Consider the following 20,756-nt stretch of genomic DNA (forward strand, 5'->3'; position numbering starts at 1 on the left):
TTCTGGCCTTCTGTTTACTGTCCCGAGTTACTGATCCAGTCTCGTCTGTCAGGGGACCAGTATTGGATATATGTTTTTCGATCTGATGTAGGTGAATAATTTTTTGGAGTTGGTCTTGATGTTGCGCGCTATTTGTTTATCATAGTTGCGTTTACCACCTTCTAATAAGGGTGCGACAAGCTTTTAGGCTGGTGTGGTACTGTGTGCGGGCTTCGGCAGTGTCATTCTCTTTCATTAGATTATAACTTTTTTTTTTTTAAGTTTACCGCCCTTTTTAATTCTCTGGACATTCACGGTGGATCTACGGCACCATTTACTCGCCTGGGTTTCGTAGGCACTGTAGCCTTCTCTACTCCCAAAAGCTTATCTTTGAAGTCGTTCCACACGTTGTCTATTGTATTGTCGGTGAGGTTAAGTTGGTCCCAGGTCGCAGGAGGAAGCAGCTCACGGGCTAGGTTGAAATTTGATTTTTTGTAGTCTGGTATCACTGACAGATTGTCTACGAGTTTGTGACATATGTTGACATTAAAACGGATTTAGTGGTGATCGCAACCATGAATTTTCTCACCATTTTCACAGTCGCGAATGAGGTCGGGGTCGCTTACTAATACCAAATCCGGCAGATTGTTTTCTCTTGTCGGTTGAGTTACAACTTGAGTGAGGAACGAATCCTTAACCATTTCTATAAGTCTGTTATTACTTCTCAAAGAGGAGGAGAAAGAGGAGGAGGAGGAAGAAGAAGAAGAAGAAGAAGAAGAAGAAGAAGAAGAAGAAGAGGAACAAGAAGAAGCAGAAAATTCATAAAAAGAGCTCTACCGCCTCCTCCTTATGCTTGTTTCCATGTTTCCATGTTTCCTGCTTGATTAGGGAGTGTTCATGAACTTGTGTAATGAATAATCTCAACACCAGTGAGAGGAGGAAGAGGAGGAGGAGAAATTGACAGAAGAAACAAGAGAGAGAGAGAGAGAGAGAGAGAGAGAGAGAGAGAGAGAGAGAGAGAGAGAGAGAGAGAGAGAGAGAGAGAGAGAGAGAGAGAGGAATGACCTCTGTACCTGGAAGACTGTCTGTAATTGGAAGACTCATCATTAAAAACTCTGCTTTCTAATGAGGATAATCGAGCTAATGAAGATACACGTACGGTACATATGTTCGATTACTGTTGCTTCTTTTCTTTAGCGTTCTGTCCTCCTTTCATTGTTTATATTGCCCCTCGCTTCCGCACACTCCACCACAGATTATAACTGTTAGTCTCTTCATCTTGACAAGGCATTATCTCCTTTTTCACCTGCATTTCCTTCGCTTCCTCTTCTTCTCAATGTCTGTGTGTGTGTGTGTGTGTGTGTGTGTGTGTGTGTGTGTGTGGGTATGTATGTGGTGTGCGTGCAGGCGGGCGAGGGCAGGCCGGGGGGCACATGGCATTGTTGGGCATTCAGTTGCATTCTCGGCGTGTCGTGGCGAGACCCTCCTCCCGTTACTCATCCCTGCCTGTTGTTGGTCTGTTTCACTTTTCCTTGGGGGACATTATGAGTTCATTGTTTCTCATCGTGTGTCTAACGGGGCTTCTTTCTCCTTTTTTTAACATTTCTATATAAGTTGTTGTTTCTGTCTTGGATAGTTAGGTTACGTGGGGTTAGGTTTACAGGAGTCGCCTTCTTTAAGCCTACTGGCCTCTTGCAGACTCTTAATTTATGTACTTATAATTTTTTGGCGCATAACGTAACTTACTCATGCATAATATATCCTATCGTTAGTGTATAGTATCTTGTGGTCAACTCGACTCCGTCATGATACTCCTGCCGGCCTTTATTTTCTCCATAATGCTTTTTTTTTTCTATTCGTCCTCCACTGTTGTGTACCATCATATAAGACCGCCAGAACACTAATTAAAGAACATTTCTTTGGACGTATCTTTCTCTGTCACATAGAAGTATTCCTTTGTTATTCACTTAATCATGTTTACACTTACATGTGAATTTGTTACTTTTTTTGTCCTTGAGTTGTTTCCTCTAGTGTAAAAAAAAATGCAATAAACTCGTTGTTCATCGGCAATTCGATTCTTCTGTCTTAGCACATGGTTATTAAAGTTTCAAAATTGGACGTCTTTACATCTTACTGTACATCGCAATGGTGCTGAAGCTATATTCTTGCATATTAGTGATGAGTTTTTCTTGGGTAAATAGTTTTCATTCCGTGTATGACATAAAATTCCGCACGTTGTCTCCAGTGCTGTACTATTACTGGCGCTGCCTCTCATAAGTCTGGCGGCCAGAGTTTGTGAGATACCCTTCAGAAGGCGGAACAAAGGGCGGTTGTCAGGTAAGCAAACACGCATCAGCCGGGCCATGCTCCGGAGTTTAGGCATGACAGAGGTAAATATACTAAGAATATCGTAACATTGACAGTGCAGCTTACAGCTCCATTAACTCCAGTTTATGTAAAAATCCCAAATTAGAACTGAAAATTACATTAGAGTGTAAAGTTATGCCATAAATAATGCCAATGAGTGTAATTGTCGACGTGGGTGCGTGTTTTTCCGGTAATTTTATATGCTACGACGTTGATGAATGCATCCCAGTGTGTTACGGAATGACCAGTATGTGTTCTCTGCCGCATTCAGGTCAGGCTGGACATACTTGAGTACCAGGCATTCCACCGACGTGCCTGAAGCGTGTGTTGACAAGGAGCGGCGGCGGCCACGGGTCAGGGCGGCGGGATACAGGGCGGCCGTGGCCTTGGACTTGATGGGCGCCGTGTGGCCGTCTCAATGATGTAATTTTAGGGCAGGGTGGCTATGGAGATGCCTTGGCGTTTCTCTTGCCAGTCCGTCTGGAAAACAATTTCAGCTTAGGCATTTATGTAGAATTTGATTGTTCCAAAAAACAGTTTCTGCGAAGAGAGCTAGAACGTTTTAGTTTTATGCCAAAACATTGTTATTCTTAAGCATTGTTATATACCACTCAATTAAAAGTACTATATTTGTGTGTGTGTGTGTGTGTGTGTGTGTGTGTGTGTGTGTGTGTGTGTGTGTGTGTGTGTGTGTGTAAACGTGTGTGTGTGTGTGTGTGTGTGTGTGTGTGTGTGTGTGTGTGTGTGTTTAACTTACTCACGGTCTGATCACGTGATGGACTCTTGAAGACCAATCGATACCCTCCCAGAGAGCTTTGATCTCATTTAACTGACCTTTGAGTATACGTGGGACCTCGCCTACCAGTTCATCTCCCTTCCTCCTGAGGGGACAGCAGCCAATCCTTGTCAGCAGAAGCAGCTTTCGACCTGAGAAAGGCTCGAACCTCGATATACTGTGATGGCAGACTGAGAATTTAACCACAACACCAAGGGAGCATTTTTTTTTTTATGTGTGTGTGTGTGTGTGTGTGTGTGTGTGCGTGTGTAACTGCGGGCATGTGCGTGCGTGCGTGTGGGTGTTATCACCATATCACAAGAGGTACGCGAGAGACCACTTAGCAGGTAACGCCTCTCGTCATGATTGCTTCGTAACCGTTATCAACAGCAATTATGAGCTAATTACTCGTCGTCCAGCCCCGGCGTAGAGATACCACCGCCTGTGCCCATGACCGACTGCGCCCCCGACAGGCCTACAGGAAACAATTTGTCCAGGTATTTGGTGGTCACAGCGGGGAGCCTCAGCGGTGAGATATTATGGGCCTCGCCGCCCCTCCCTGGCACCCCAACACATGTATGGGGCAGGTGACGCGCCGCCCCGCCCCGCCCCGCCCCTGCCTCAGGAGTCCAGAAAATCAGTGTTAATTTTTTCGTACTGCGACCGCGTTTTATTTCAAGTGTCATCTTTCTGACCAATTTGAAAGCCTCCGAACAATGCCAGGAGCTGTGTGCTTCCCGCCATTTGGCGTTTAGTTGTCTGTACGTAGAAGTAACGATCTGATGCGTATAGTCTGTCGCTACGCAGTGCTGGGGCGTCGTGTGCGCTCAGTGGAGTCTTGCAGTGGGATATGTTTGCCAATTTGTACGCACCAGACCAATTAGCTCTCATAAGAAAAGACACTACACTGGAAAGTTGAAAATTTTTATTAAGTATAATAATGAAATAATATTAAAACGAAATATGTAAACTTCATCAGGACTATATCAATATTCCTATGCATTGGTTAAAATCACAACAGTAACATCGGTTTCTGATATGACCTACGTGGAAGGAGGCGGACGATAATAAAGCGTATAGGTGGAAAACTGCCTCCACACCAAGGCTCCGTGGTTTGCTAGGCCCTTTTTTTCTGCCCAGGCGATGCGATGATGGCTCGAAATAAGTTAAGGCAGTTGTAGCTTCAGGCAGCGGAGGGCGTCCATACCCCTGGCTTCCTAGAGGTGTGCCTACCTGGAAATGTACGGAAAACATTTTACCTGAGCATGCCTTTCCTGAAGCCCTAGCGTGGCATAACAAGGACTAGATTTCTTGGATAACAGTGGTTTCATGTTTATTTATTTATTTTTTTTACCCGATCGCTACGGCTTCTCGACCATCACTCTCACTTCACCACCTTCCACCAACAACCTCCACCCTACGTTTATTTACATCTTCCACTATCAGTCTCTCCCTTCCTCCATCCCTTCACCAACGTCTATCCGTCCACAGCATCCACTTCCTCCCACTAATAACTTCCACCCATCGTCCACCCAAAGCTCCACCCTCCCTCCGACACCAACTCTCGCCCTACCCCGCCGACCCCTCCACCCACCCCCCGGCACCGCTCCGCCCTGCCCCGCTCTACACCCGCCCCGCCCCTTATGCCAGGCCATCCCGGGACGGAGAACAAACAAACGAGGCGCCCTGTGACTAGGATTGCCCAAAATAGGAGAAAATAAATTCATTAAAAATTCATGGAGGATCGCGAAGAATGAGTTTTGTGGTAGTACACGATGATAGGATGCTCTCTCTCTCTCTCTCTCTCTCTCTCTCTCTCTCTCTCTCTCTCTCTCTCTCTCTCTCTCTCTCTCTCTCTCGACAGTAAGTTACTAAGTTAAAGATACACTGATACTTTTATTCATTTAGTCTTAAGATGCACTGACGAGCTGACAATCTCCTATCCCTGCGATGCGCGGCTCACGTCACACCCGGGAGGCTGAAGACAACACCCAGCAAGAGTATTTACACTTCTCGTACATATCATTATGCTCTGAAGTTGATTTTCACCGCCGCGAGTGCACGTATTCCGGGATTAATTCACACATCTCGGTACAGATCAGGCATAAATGGCTACATAGAAGTAAGGTATATTTGGGGACATCCGGTGTAGCTGAGCGTGGCCTCGGTATACATATCCGTCGCATTGGTCCTTGAGCCTGTAGTGGTTACGAACCCATCACCGCGGGACACGAGCCAGCGTGACATCCGAGGTACTGCATTGCATCCCTGACCATTAAGCTGTCGTGGAGGGGAAGGTATATGTAACCTTTCTCCGCACTTGAGCATGGGATTAACCCTTGCGACATATCAGCAAGCCATCCCCGCTCCCAGAGGCTCTCAGCGACCGTGTCCCCATTATTCTCCCGCCGCCGGGCAAGGGTGAGCACACAGCGCCCCACAAGGGTTGCTTCGTCCCCTCAACACGTGCGCACCGTTCCTTTTCACGTCTCTTTCACTGCTCCCTGCCTGAGCCCCTGTTCCCCCTACTTATCTCCTTCTTTGCCCTCAGCTCTATTTGTTTACGCAATAGCATGTAATCCTCGTTTTGTACCGATTGTCATTTTTGTTCTCTAAAACCCAATTCAAAGGTCCATTAGCCTGTTAAGATCCCCCCAGGACATGGTCAGCTTGCCATATTTCTTCACTGAACAACACTCTTCTCGTAAACCTTCCTACAAGATGAGCAGGTTTGTTATGAGTGTTTACCAACTACGTGTCCGTGTTCATGTAACTTTCAACTTGCTCAAAACTCCTCTCGAAGATGATCTGCAGACCGATTTACTGCGTGACATGTTCACTATTCAGGGACTGGCCTGCACCCCCTCGTTGTGAAAGCGTTGTGGACAGTCAATGAAGAAAGTCTTTTGTGCCACCAGTCTTAACAATCAGTTACGGTACATTCTCCTGGATGATCCTTTTCTAACGGAGGGAATCTGGCACAAAAGCCACCAGTGAGGCTCGCTGCCCGCGGACATTATCTTACAAAAACCAAGGGGAGTGAGTTGAGCAGGGCAGGATGGGGCCCCGGACTGAACCAGATCATTTGTCGCATCACGAAGCCTGTATGGCCGGGGACAAGAAAACACCCGCCCTGCCATCCGCCCGGTGGCGTAGTTTGTGCTGGGGGCGCAGCTCCTCTTTCAGTGGCAGATGCACATTAACTGAACACATTAATTATGAACGCTAAAGTTCATGTATGTTTTCACATTATCAGACAACTTTTACAGCATTCGTAAGATGCAAAATATATAAATACTGGGTCTTTCTGAGTTCACTCTCGACTTCCGCCAGCGCTGGCCACACCCATCTCTGAGGGGAGGGGAGGGAGCCAGTGTGTGGTCAGCGTGGCCATCATTGCACCGAAAGTAAAATTTATTAGTAATAAATGTCATGCCTTGAAGGAGCTAGTTGGGTGAGCATCAAAAGTGGCCGCCCGTCAATCATGCTGTAGGCCGCCTCCTCCCCCTCCCCAGCAAGCCCAGTCACCCCCTTAATGGCCGGCCTCAGCCCCACCAGCCACGCGTCCCCTACAATTTTGTATCTAAATCACTCGTAGCGCTGGTGCCAGAACCGGTTGGGTTTCTTTATCTGTGTGCCCGCTTTCTGGCGTTGTAACGGCCCATCAGCAAGTATCCGCATGAAATCTGTGACGAGAATACCTCACATGGCTTCTGTGATTCTGCGACGCCATACATGCCTGACATAAAGTGCAGGCAGCAAACTGTGGGTCATTTTCGGCATATAATCTCGTGGAGGCAAGACGTTAAACATAACGCCACAGAACTCTTCAGTGCTGCTGCTCCCGCCATCAGCCCTCGGGACATCACCATCGAGGGGCCGCCCGGTGATTATGACGAAAAAGGCAGACACACGCAGACAGGCCGCCCTTGAATGTGGCATTGCTGGGTTATTGCCGCACCGGTGGCCTGGGGCAGCAGTCCTTCACCCGCTTCTTCCGAACGCCGCATTACACGCAAAGAATGACTTGGAATCAAATAATTGTCTTGATGTTAATTAGTTTTTTTTAGGAATTCATAAATAGGTAACAGCGAACATGATCTGATTTGTCGTAACTCAGTTGTGTTGATCTACGGAAAAGAATATACAATGACTTCTTGGTGTGGTTACCTGGATGGCTGAAGGCTTCCTTGACATTTTTTTCTCAACAAAGGAAATTTCTTAGTGTATTAATCTCTTGTGAATTGTGACAGCTATGCTTCTAAAAAACAAAAATATTAATAGATGTCAGGTTAGTTATTGACAAATACGAACAGTTCAGTGCGGTGAGCGATGGTGCACCTCTGAAGGCCCTCACCTGTTCTCCCTCACCAATCCTCTCACTGGTATCCACAGGGAGCCGCGAGGCCGCCTACAAGTACGCGGTGACCAGCTCGGGAGTCACCCACAGCGTCATGACCGCTTGCTCCCTTTGTGACTCCCTTAGATAAGGTCTTTTGCTGTCACCACGAGTGACCGCCGGTGGAGCGACATTTCTGACAGACCGACTAATATATTCTAAACACATCCCGACTTTAGAAACACATCTACTGCCCTGTGTGTGTGTGTGTGTGTGTGTGTGTGTGTGTGTGTGTGTGTGTGTGTGTGTCCGTCCGTCCGTCCGTCCGACTGCTGCAATATTTCCATGGTCCTCGTCATTTCAGGGATGAAGTGAGATCTTTGCTATATTTCGAATTTTATTATATGACAAATACATACATTCATTGTTTCGATATGTCATACAAAAGGCTGATATTCGGCAAACAACTGTATTTACACTTAGATGTGGCCTCATAATTGCGTCACAAACCACAGGTTGCAGCTTCACGGGCATGACGGACGGGGCAACCAGTTTTCTACGACTGTTATTTTTCCTCTGGCGAGCTGAGATAACTTGGAAACTACAAACCTTGCTGTGATGCCCATAACACCCACGAGCGTGCTACATGTAAGCTGTCCTCATTGAAGTTTATATATATATATATATATATATATATATATATATATATATATATATATATATATATATATATATATATATATATATATTTATACATACATACACACTTGGGGAGGCGGTGGCTGAGTCGTCAGAGTAACGGCCCCGTGTTCTGGAGGACGCGAGTTCAATCCCCGCCCGGTGCCACCAAGCTGGGATTTTTCAGCCGCCGCCGAGTGGCTTAAAACTACCCACATGCTGTCCAGAAGACCACCTATCAACCCGGACTCTAGATTCTAGGATCAAAGATGAGCTCTGGAAGGGCAGCATGAGCCAATGCAGGATGGCGCCACTATAAACACTCGCCTGCGCCAGAACGGGCTGGGCCGACCATCAGGACCCACCGGAAAGAAGACTTGGACCGACCATCAGGATCCACCGGGAAGAAGACTTGGACCGACCATCAGGATCCACCGGGAAGAAGACTTGGACCGACCATCAGGATCCACTGGAATATATAGATATATAAATATATATATATATATATATATATATATATATATATATATATATATATATATATATATATATATATATATATATGTATATGTATATATATATATATATATATATATATATATATATATATATATATATATATATATATATATATATATATATATATATATATATATATATATATATATATATATATATATATATATATATATATATATATATATATATATATATATATATATATATATATATATATATATATATATATATATATATATATATATATATATATATATATATATATATATATATATATATATACATGAAATACATCTTTCTTATGCAGTAATGCACTTGTAATAAAGCTATGATCGGTGCCTTCGTGGTGAATTGGTTAAAATGCTTGACTACTAATCTAAGGGCCTGGGTTCGAATCCCGGCCTAAGTAATCGGCGCCCAGCCCAGCCTGCTGTTTGCACTCCTTTTCTGGCTGGTCGACAAATGAGTACATACCTGGAGAAACCTGGAGAAGGTAAACTGTGGTTTATATATATACCACAAGCCCAGAAGCCAATGAGGAGATGAGCACCGCGGCCAGGCTCAGCTGTAGCGTATACTCCCTTGAATCTCCTAGTGTCTATCTACCTAACTACCTAACAAACTAACCATCTAACGATCTAACAAACTAACTATTAAACTATCTATTAAACTAAGCATTTAACTATAATTATAAGTAACTATACTCGCCGCACAATTAAGAGGCGGAATGGGGGCCCCCTCACCCTCCCCTCAGGGCGCATGGATATGACTGTGTGTGTGTGTGTGTGTGTGTGTGTGTGCTTGGAGGCGCCCTGAGATGATGTTATTTTGCCAACTACGGATAATTCTCTCTCTCTCTCTCTCTCTCTCTCTCTCTCTCTCTCTCTCTCTCTCTCTCTCTCTCTCTCTCTCTCTCTCTCTCTCTCTCTTATATTCATAGCTATCAGGTGCTCCTTGCCGCTTACTCAATAATTCTGGGAACGTCTGAACACACAGGAGGGCATTTTTATGTACGAGTATGTGTATGGGAGGGGAGGACCTAAGATGGGCATTAACGTTAAAAATAGAAACAGCTTGCTAATTTTCTTTATGGGTTCAACTGACACTTTCGAATCGGTGCTCGACCCAGGCCTGGAGCACCGCTTCACGAGGAAGTAAATCTGCATTACCGACGAGACGAGCGGCGAGGCGGCACCGCGGCTCCAGGCGGGGCGGCGGCTCCTCCGACACCCGCGTCATGCCCTTCAGCTTCCAGCAGGTGAGTCCCGAGCAGGTTTTTCATTATGAAGCATCCTGTGCAGTCACCGTGACAGTCACGCAGTACTTGATCTTTGTTGATAGAATATTCAATGCTAATCGAATTCATGTGGACGCTAATATGTTTGAATAATTATATTTTTATTTAGATGTTTTTGATAAGATTTGACAATGTTAGCACAGATTGAAAAAGTACGCATGACTAAGATTCAAGTGTCCGAATTTTTAAGCTTTTCTACACGTGTCATTCTCAATCAGGCTTGTTTGGCGTGCGTGGCACACACACACACACACACACACACACACACACACACAGTCTATATATGACGTTATGTTGTCATGGCAACTGTTCCAACCAAATACCTAACAAGCCAACAGTAATGAATGTTGACTATTCAATCAGTAAATCAGCGGCAGGAGGCACGCCGGATGGTGTTATTAACCGTTAAATAATATGAATGAATCCAGTAGTTTACTTAATAGGTAGTCTATATGTTAATAAGAAAACATCACGCTTCACGCTGACAAGCCTTATTCTCGAAAATATCTTATCCGTTCACTATAGTTCGACTTTAATATTTGAACTTTGTATATTAGGAAATTTGTCAATCTTTCTTGGCACAATGTTAATAGATTAACATTTTAATGATCGTCAGACGGCAACATCCTCCATTCAGTCCTTACCCCCCCCCCTACACACACACACTAGTACAAGGGCGATAAGGAAGGAACCTCGCAGAGGCCTAATTTCCATGTTCAAGCAGCCTTTGTGTCCTCTTCTGAACATACACTGAGAGATCCAGTACGATCATTTGCTGTGTTGTGGCACCTCTCCAGGCGACTGAGAGCCTAATAACAACACCCAGACAAGTCACTACGCGAGATGCCGTGCGGCGAACGGGAAACTGAACCGGTGGTTGAAGCTTCGGTTCGTGGGTAGTTGCTAGATGTCTGGTAATCAAGAATTCTAGAAGGCTCTACATCCAAGCATGGGGACTATGTAGTATCCTTGCAGTTAACAGACCACAGTCTTGCAGATGCACTGGCGAGGTAATGTGCCTGGCTTTGCGTTAAACTGTAGTCCTCCCTCCCGGCCCATCATAATTTGCTGACCGCATGGGTGAGTGGCACCTCTTCCATCATTTTGCTTCCGATATGTGCTCAAAAATAATGCAAAAAACACCACAACGAGACTTAATTAATTAGGGATGCAGACATATGGGTGAGTTTAAGACATTCCCAGAACACTAACAGACCGTCGTGTCCCGTACATCGATGTGTGTGTGTGTGTGTGTGTGTGTGTGTGTGTGTGTGTGTGTGTGAGACTGGTGACTGTAGCTCAGCGGTGCGTCAGTGAACGGTTTATATCAAGGGTAGGCAAGCCTCCTTGGTTCAGATGTCGGGGTGCAGCGGGCGAGGCCCCAGTGAGTCGATTTGTTGCCACGCTGTTACCCTTTCCTTGTCAGTATATTTTATTTCCTGAATATGCTTTTCATTTATATATGGTGTGTGAAAAACACCATAAAATAAAACCTTTCTAGAATAAATGTTTTTTATACAATAACACAGCCTGGAAGGATTGTCTAGCATATAGGCTATTCCTTTTCTCCACATAGGTATATCACACAGGTATATACTTTTTTATATACCCCCAGCAGACGAGCGGCTGAACAGACACTCCCCGGGATGACTGAACGACAGCCAGGCTGGACTGAATGATCCAGCAGTTGCTGCAGGTTAGTGATTGTCACTGCTTAACACACACACACACACACACACACACACACACACACACACACACACAAACGTATGGAAGTGGATTTTCTATAGGTAGGTAGACTGATAAAGAGGTAGACCTAACCAGGTGAAAATATTAATATATAAATCTAATTACACAAAGAATTTTACCCTAGTATATATTTTGCTTATTGTTCATTATCTTCATTTGCATGAAATGCTGAGCAGCCATTATGAAGGTGCATCGAGGGAGGGAGATAGTTAACTAGTCATTGCCCTGGGTTATCAGTGATCCTGATCATGGGCTGCATTTCGTTCGTATGAATAATCCAGCTGGGTCGTGTGTCTACACAGGGACATTTTGGAACAGTGGAATCTTTACTGCGACACGGACCAAAGTTAGCATCGCGATTGCTGTTTACCTGTTTGGGTCTTGTCATATGACACATAGACATGCACTGCTGGCCTTCTATCCCGTACAATGCATGTTTATTCCCAGAGGATAGTAACGAGATGGTTAGGTACTTGTTGCCAGGGACCGACACTTGAGTGGCAATCCGGGGGTCAGGACTCAGGAGTGGGCTGGACAGGTCAAATTTGGCACAGTTGCACCGTAAGTTAATTGGCTCGAATTTTGAACACGACAATGTTATCAAATTTATTAGTGTGGTGACGCAACCTTAATAATTGTTCACAACACCACAGATGTGCCTAGCCTGGGCCATCCCGTCTGATCATTTATAATTATATTGGCCATTAAGTATTAGACGGACCAGTCAGAGGGCAATAACTAATAATATTTGCCTCCTTAACCTTTGCAAATGGTAACTTAAAAACAATATGTTGCAGTTTGTCATAGTTCCCAAACAAGGGCCTTTTGAGTATATTTTTGTTAGTGAAACAAAAACAATGTTGCAGTTTGTCATAGTTCCCAAACAAGGGCCTTTTAAGTATATTTTTGTTAGTGAAACTATTATAAATACAAGTATTACTGCATGTCACTCCTGGAGACTGTATTCCTAGTAATACTGACGGCATACAGGCTTTGAAGGAGGGTCATTAGTTTTCTTCATATTTATCTTCAGACCTGAATAATTTCAAACAGTGTAATCTCCTTGATATTTTTTTTTCAAAATAATTCAGTAAGACTATAGCAACAGTAGTTGTGGAGGAGCAACACAGAACCTGATGATTGGTTAGATAATGAATATGATGGAAACCAGAGTTTACCTTCCCCAGGTTTCCATTTATCAAGCATCCTGAAAGGGAGGATGAACAGCTAGGTGGGCTGAGTTTTTAACACAGGCACACACATTCAGGAGACCGTGGGAAGTAGACTTTGGGTAACCCGCATGGTACACAGCCTTTATGTGAATGTGTTCCTGCCCACCAACATTTATTCAGGCTTTGGGAATTCTGATTCTGAAAGCATTTTGTATATACTTGAGCTACTTTATTAAACTCAAGTATAGGAATTTCTGAACTAATTATAAGGTCTTTTCAAAGGCTTCTCATCATGATTTACTCCACACATTTCATTTTCTTTATTTACTTATCTACAGTTACACTGGGACTTTCCAAATACAGCAACACATACTCGCCACCTTCCTCTTGGCCACCCTGACTGTTGTACAATTCCATGTAGGTAAATTCTTTACGTACGTAACTACCTCTTCCATATTATTTGTGACATTCACAAGAGCAAACACCTGGTATCTGCCAATGCCCAGTCTACTGGTAGTGTTCATGTTTCTGCTGTTCTTCCAGCTTGTCCATGCTAGATTTAGATCAGATATCAGACAATTTTAAGCTCAGTTATCCCAGCTCTGTCATCTACGTAGTTTTCTTCCTAATCTTTGTACTCCATCAGGTTTTCTGTTTCATTTGTTTACTGCCACTGATCATGGGTACTTTTCCAGGAACATTAGTCAGTTTGCCATTTGCTTTTCTTATATTTCCTCCAGTCACATTAATTAGAAATTCTGATTATACAAATTGATTTAATAACCCATTTCCCTGAGCATAGGGATAGTGGAGTGTTGCTACTTATGTGACAAAAATTGGTAAGGAATATATGAGTAGGTCTAAGATTATTGTTAAAGGTCAGTGGCTCTGGAGAAGAACTGGAACAATTCTTAAATAAAACAAGATTAATTATCCCATCAGTATATTAATGAATAACAAATGCATTATTAAAACCTTTGTAACAATCAAATTAAAGTTTTTAATGACATTGCAGCATGTCGAGGGTGGAGGGCTATTCTAATATTGGTGTTACTTTCTTTCAGGTGTGGCCAGGTGTTGCAACCCTCCAATAAGCACCTGTACCAATCTGGATAGAGATGTGTAGTTCACAGTGTAAGGACAATCCAGTTGTCAGTCAAACATCTGGCACTGTTCCCCAAAAGAGCTGACAAACTCCGAGCCAAGTTTTTTTTTTTCTTTACACTCTGGCCTATAGCGCTGGTAGGCTTTCTTCAGGGGCCTGGTGGTCGACCCAAGCCCGTCATGGCGCAGGCAAGTGTTTATAGCAGCACCATTTCTTCTTGGCTCATGCTGCCCGCCGGAGCTCATTCTTGATTCACTTGGACAGTTCCTCTAGAGTTGGGGTTGATAGGTGATCTTCAGGACAGCACGTGGGTAGCCTTATGCCACTTGGCAATGACTGAAAAATCCCAGGTGGTAGTAGAGAGTTTGAACCCGCATTGTCCAGAACTTGGTGAACGCAGGACCTGCACACTAACCATTCAGCCACTGCCTCTCTGTTCCAACATGAGTAAAATATGAGAGGCCAGAAGAGAGTGGTTGATTTCAAATGGAGAAGTGTCTAGATAGGCAGGAGGAAATAGATGAAGGAGGGCTGCTCTGGAGTTAACCTGCATAAGGAATTAGGACAGTATAGAGACGAGTAGAACGTTATGTAAAAAGGGACCACAGTAGAGGTGGAGGCATGCAGTTAGCAAGCTCAGAAGGGCAATCATCATGAAAATGTCTATAGAAGACAGAGGGGCAACATTGCAGCAAAGTTTGCTATAGAAGAAGAAAGTTTAGGTTTGACTCCATCGAGTCCAAAACAACTATGTGAGTGAAGCCCCTCCTATATGAAATGCGCTCTCCATACGAGGACAGACAAGGCCCCTGGATATCATTTGTGAGGGGTAAAAAACTGAAAGACTAATACAGAACACACAACTTCAAAGAAGCTGATTTAGGAAGAGGTGAGATGAAATTATGAGTTGAGGATAGACCAAATATGTTTATTGTTTAAGTGGACAGCTGAGTGTAGTCATAGAATAGGCAACAGATGTTCGGAATTCTATCCCTCTGTTTTTATATCGTGTTTCCTTTCAAGCTGATCTATCTATGCTGTGGTAATCCTGCCACTGTCTTCCCCTAAACCTCTCAGCACCTGTATTCTGTACGACTATTTTATTTCCCTCTCTGAGGAAAAAGTCAATTTCTCCGCCTATCAACTGAACAAATTCCATCGTCTATTCCCTAGTCTTCGACCACACTCAGCAGTCCCCTTCCCCTACACTAAATATTCTCTGTCTATCCTTAACTCAAAACATTAACTGAAAACTTATTTCCTCTCTTGCTAAATCAGATTCTTCGAGGTTATGCATTTGTATCGTTTTCACCAGTTCTATTCCCCCTCACACATGCTGTCCACATACAAGGGTCTTTTCTGTCCTCATATGGAGTATGACAGAAGTCTTAGACAAATGGTGGAAAATTCTATAGGATCAAGGTCATGGGCACGAGAGGAAGTAACATCTTGGCATACATAGATGCAGCATCCAGCTTGGATTGAAAGCTGGGATGAAGATAGCAAGAGACATACATCATGGCAGCCACTAATGGACTGGAGTTGTCCAAGAAACCCCACAAGAAAGCCTACCATCACTATTGACCATTACTGTCAGTAGCCCCAGAGACCCGTGTTTCAGTTAAGAAGAAGAGGTAAAGGAAGAGGAGGTAAAAGAGGAGAGATGATGTTCTACAGGATGGAAGCTGAAGCAAAGATCGTGAATGTTGCAAAATTTGGAAAAAAAAGGTGAGTTATCAGGACAGCTGTGTACTATAGGTTTGTTATGTCACTGCACAATACATTCAATAAGCTGTAACTTAAAATAATTTGTATCTTTTGAAACTAGACATCTGAGTTATTACTTAGTACAATTTTGAAGACCTATAAACATTTCCAGCTGTTCTTTACTGCATATTAATCATGATTTGTATTGTTAGATAACTATATCAAAATTCAAATCTAGAGACAGCTGCCATTAAATTGAGGTTTTGCATATTTTTGAGTTTCACTGTAGAAAGTACCATGAATCAATATATTTTGTAGACTTTGTTCACTTGTGTCATCTCTGTACCATCAAAATTCCAGACTGACTTTCACAATGTATACAACAAGCTGAACATTTTAGAATACCTTGGAAGAAGGAAGGCTGGGAGGATCGAGGCAGGCACGGGCAGTATACTGGCAGGAGTGAGGACAGCACAGCCTTTACCATGATTGAGTTCAGAAGAGCAGACTTCAGGGCAGGCTGATGATATACGTGACCCTCTGCAAAATTTACATTGAGTCACATTTTTATGTAGTAGTACTATACCCATCTATCTCAATGCCATGTTCCCTCAAGGGAGCAGTCACATATTTTTTTTTTTTGTACGTTGTTGCCTATTGCGCCGGTAGGCATCTTCCCGGTGTGGCCTGATGGTCGGCCCTGCCCGTTCTGGCGCAGGCGAGTGTTTATAGCGGTGTCATCTTGCATTGGCTCATGCTGCCCCCCGGAACTCGTTCTTGATTCGCTTGGACGGCTTCCTCTAGAATCCGGGTTGATGGGTGGTCTTCAGGACAGCATGTGGGTAGTTTTAAGCCACTCGGTGGTGACTGAAAAATCCGAGTGGTAGCGTGGGGACTCGAACCCGCGTCGTCCATCACGCGGTGAATGTGGGCCCAGTACGCTACCAGCTCGGCCACCGCCTACCCAATGGAGTATGCATCACACGTGTGGGGGGGTCCACTCACACAGCTCTTCTGGACAGAGTGGAGTCTAAGGCTCTTCATCTCTTCAGCTCTCCTCCTCCTACTGATAGCCTTCTACCTCTTAAAATCTGCCGCGGTGTTGCCTCTCTTTCTATCTTCTATCGATATTTCCACGCTGACTGCTTTTCTGAACTTGCTAACTGCATGCCTCCCCCCATCCCGCGGCCCCGCTGCACACGACTTTCTACTCATGCTCATCCCTACATTGTCCAAACCCCTTATGCAAGAGTTAACCAGCATCTTCACTCTTTCATCCCTCACGCTGGTAAACTCTGGAACAATCTTCTTTCATCTGTATTTCCTCCTGCCTACGACTTGAACTATTTCTAGAGGAGGGTATCAGGACACCTCTCCTCTCGAAATTGATCTTTCTTTCGGCCACCTCTTTTAATTATTTTTTGGGAGCAGCGAGTAGTGGGCTTTTTTTATTGTTTTCTTTTTTTGTGTGCCCTTGAGCTGCCTCCTTTTGTAAAAAAAAACCACCATGTCTCCCTGTTCAGTCACTTCCTCTCAGTACACACATTCTTTCATCTACCAACTATTTTGTTCCATTAATCATCTGCTCTATTGATCCATTTCACAAGTGGTCTCCCCCTCTCCTCAGTCCTTCTCTGCAAAGTCTCTTCACAAACTCATACTTATTCGTCATGTGGCCAACCATCTCAAAGCACCATGCTTCACAACTCACTGCTTTTGGTGTCACACCTTTACCAAACCTTTTCATTCATGCTCTAATGCCTTCTCCATCCCACCTCAACACACAAAATGCATCTCGCATTGCTCATTTCTACTAGTACACACATTAGTGATCGGCACGCTACACCACTCATCCACACCTCTGATGCATGAGACAGTTGGGGGGTTAACAGTTTTCTATATTACCCTTTTCACAACCATTAGGGTTTATTATGCACATAGGGCTACCACACCAGTCCTACAAGTCATCCACACTATCATCAATCCATTCCATCCATTTTCATCTATACTCTTGAGGAAAACAATAATGCGCCCCCTTCCTTTCCTATTCCCTTTTCATCTGCTGCCATACCAGTCCTTTTCTCTCTGCATGGCTACAAACTATTTTTGTCATTATTTGAACAAGTCTGTGCACCACACCATTTCTGGGTTTCACTAATACCTAGAAATACCTTTCCTCTCCTGAATGCTTCTATAACTTATTCTCCTTTTTCGTTCTTCAGCCAGTTCATTTAAATTCACACATGCAACAATAAGGAACTTCCCTTCCTGGGGAGAATGGAGACCCAGCTCTGCTTGGCATTTTATATCACCCCCACAAGGGGCCACGGGCAGCTAGCAGGACTAGTGCAGTGTTAGTTCCTAAAGGAAAATGAGTCATCAGATCACTGAGAAACTATAGGCACCATTTTCAAAGTCAATACACTAATAAAAATGTGATATGTAAAATAAAATAAAAACTGGAATACTCATTAAACAAAGCACTTACAGTACCTGACCTCTCCAAAGAAAAAAAAGTTATTAAAGATAAATTACATAAATTAGAAGTAAATAAAAAATACTGATGAGATCACTTCATGAAGGCAAAGTAGGATTTTACTACTACATATAAGCAAATCATATGATAGCCCCAGAGGCGCAGCTAGTTCTCAACAATATAAACTTGCTACAAACTGTGCCACAACCCTTATATGTACACACAAACATCTCAGCCTCGTTGGTTATGATAACACGAAAGACCCCTGGCAATTATGGCATAGAAGCAGAATTACCGAAATATAATTATGCCGTGGAATGGATGCCGTAGATATGAAATCTGGCATAGGAGCATGGTGAGGTCAGAAGACAGAAGAAGGGCTATCATAATGAGCTACTGAGCAGAAGAAAAGGAAGTCAGGATGATTAAGCTATAGAGGAATCTGTGAAGAAAGGTGTATGTGTTTTAGAAGATAATGATGCAAAACAATGATGACAGTGCAGATGAACAAGGGGGGTTGAAAATGGGAGGGATGTGAAACAAATTTTATGACTGAAAGGACTCCAGAAGTAACTGAGAAGGATAGGAATTTGTTTGCTGCTTTAATGGAACTGGAAAAGGCCTCTGACATGGTTGACAGTTAGGGATGTCCTGAGGTAGGTATATGGTGTAGTAGAATATATACTTGGAGAAGGTATGTTTACATGAATGCAAGTGCCTTTGTGCATGTGAATAGGTACCTAAGTGAGAAATTTGATGTTGGTGTCAGTGCAAGATATCATGGCTGTTAAATAATTATATGGATGATGGGAGATAGGCGGCGTGTCTCTTTTGCAGATGATACAGTCACGGATGCAGAAAATGAGAGGATAATGCTGAGGATTGTTGATGAATTTGACTGTGGAGATGAAAGTAAATGTTAGCAAGAGAAAGGTTATGATATCTGAGAAGACAAGAAAGTTGAATAATGATTTAGCAAAGTCATACAGAGTTGAGACAGAGAGCACAACAGAGTCTAAGATGTGGTTTGGGGAAGAGAAAATAAAAGTAGTGATTGCAATATGGGAGAAGTTCTCATTTAGGCAGTGTTCACACCATCCACAGGTTCGTTGATTACTTTGACAAAAAAGTTACACAAATTAACATTCATGTGTGTCAAGACTCCTGTGATGTGACTACTGACCAACTAACTGAGAAGTTTTATGGTATTGCAGGAAAACAAATACACTGGAGAAAGTACAAGAAATTGGCAGGACTTTCAAAGCTGCAAACATGTGATCCAAGTATTTAGAAGGCAAGGCAGCTATTACTTCTGAAATGCAGGTGAACAAAACATCAGTAGGCAACAAGCATAAAGACATGCAAGGATAAATTTCAAATATATTATAAGTCTATAGTGTAGGGCTTATCAAGACCTTCAAGGTGAACATAAAACATCCTTGCCAGAAAACAAAGCAAAAAATCTGAATGTTATAGTGGCACAGTGGCATGGTAGATCATGAACCATAGGAGTGGAAGAAATGTCCAGCCACAGGCAAAAAAAAGTGCTAAATGTGTCAACACGGGCAATTTCTCAAAACAATGTAGGGGATTTAAACCAACACAAACTCACTCAACACCCTAGGAGAGGAGCCTCATATCTATTAGGCCTTCACAGCTTGCCAGATGAATCAGCTCTAATAATATGTCAAAACCTACCAATTTATGTTCTACCCATTTCTCTTACGGCAAGAACCTTATTGCATCACCCTAAACTAGCTTCAAAGCTCCTTGCACCCTTTGCCTTTCAAGAGAATGCAGTTATATTAATGTTTAAGGCAACATTTTTAATCAATGAATAATTTTATCCTCTTTTGTACGGATTCCAGCATGCTGATGCCTATTTCATAATAACTAGAACTATACTGCATAGTCAAATTGAAGTCAATCTAATGCTATACCAAGGCTGAGGATGACCAGCGCTTCTGTTGCTCATGCTGTTTGCAATGACAGCCAGCATTATATTTGAGCAATTTTTTGAATGATTGCAGTGGTTCGTTGGACAGTGATCAGAGCTCACAAAATGTATGTCGCTCTCACAAGTAGACTTGCTAAGGGTAGTGTCAGAGTATTTTTGTAAGGGGTTATTTCTTTCTACACTTGCATACTCATCCTGACATAGAACTTCATGGATGACATAGAACTTCATACTACACTTCCTGGCATTGAGGTCCATCTGCCACATCCCAGCCAAATCATACAACCCATCAAGCTTGCCATGCAACACACTAGCATACTGGTCTGTTCTTATTTATAATCTGCTGACCAATGTTAAATTTCACCAACCTCTCCTCATGCACTATATAATTATTGTGCTAGACAAGGCATCAATCTGACTTCAGTATTTGAATCCTCTATTATTTTTATATACTTCTCTCTGTATGATGACCATACCACAGCGGCATATGTAGGCCTGGATTGCATCATGCACTTTTCTTTTGTTATAAATAAAAGCAGCTTATGTTTATGATAAATCTGAAAAATGTAAATAGCAACAGGTAACATGCTAGTTGACATACCTATACATCTAAGTTCTTTTGTCTTGATTAGTTCC

The 20,756-nt window shown here is 43.2% G+C and overlaps 1 long non-coding RNA gene across 1 annotated transcript; it reads left to right on the top strand.

Moving 5' to 3' along the window:
- Positions 1-7,855: 7,855 nt before the first annotated feature.
- LOC126993910 (uncharacterized) lies at positions 7,856-18,069 on the top strand. Its single transcript, XR_007748475.1, has 5 exons — positions 7,856-8,108; positions 9,787-9,915; positions 11,570-11,650; positions 13,940-15,708; positions 16,048-18,069. It is a non-coding gene; the product is annotated as an uncharacterized LOC126993910 (long non-coding RNA).
- The last annotated feature ends 2,687 nt before the right edge of the window (positions 18,070-20,756 follow it).

This window comes from Eriocheir sinensis, unplaced genomic scaffold (assembly GCF_024679095.1).
Source record: "Eriocheir sinensis breed Jianghai 21 unplaced genomic scaffold, ASM2467909v1 Scaffold699, whole genome shotgun sequence".
Lineage (NCBI taxonomy): Eukaryota > Metazoa > Arthropoda > Malacostraca > Decapoda > Varunidae > Eriocheir > Eriocheir sinensis.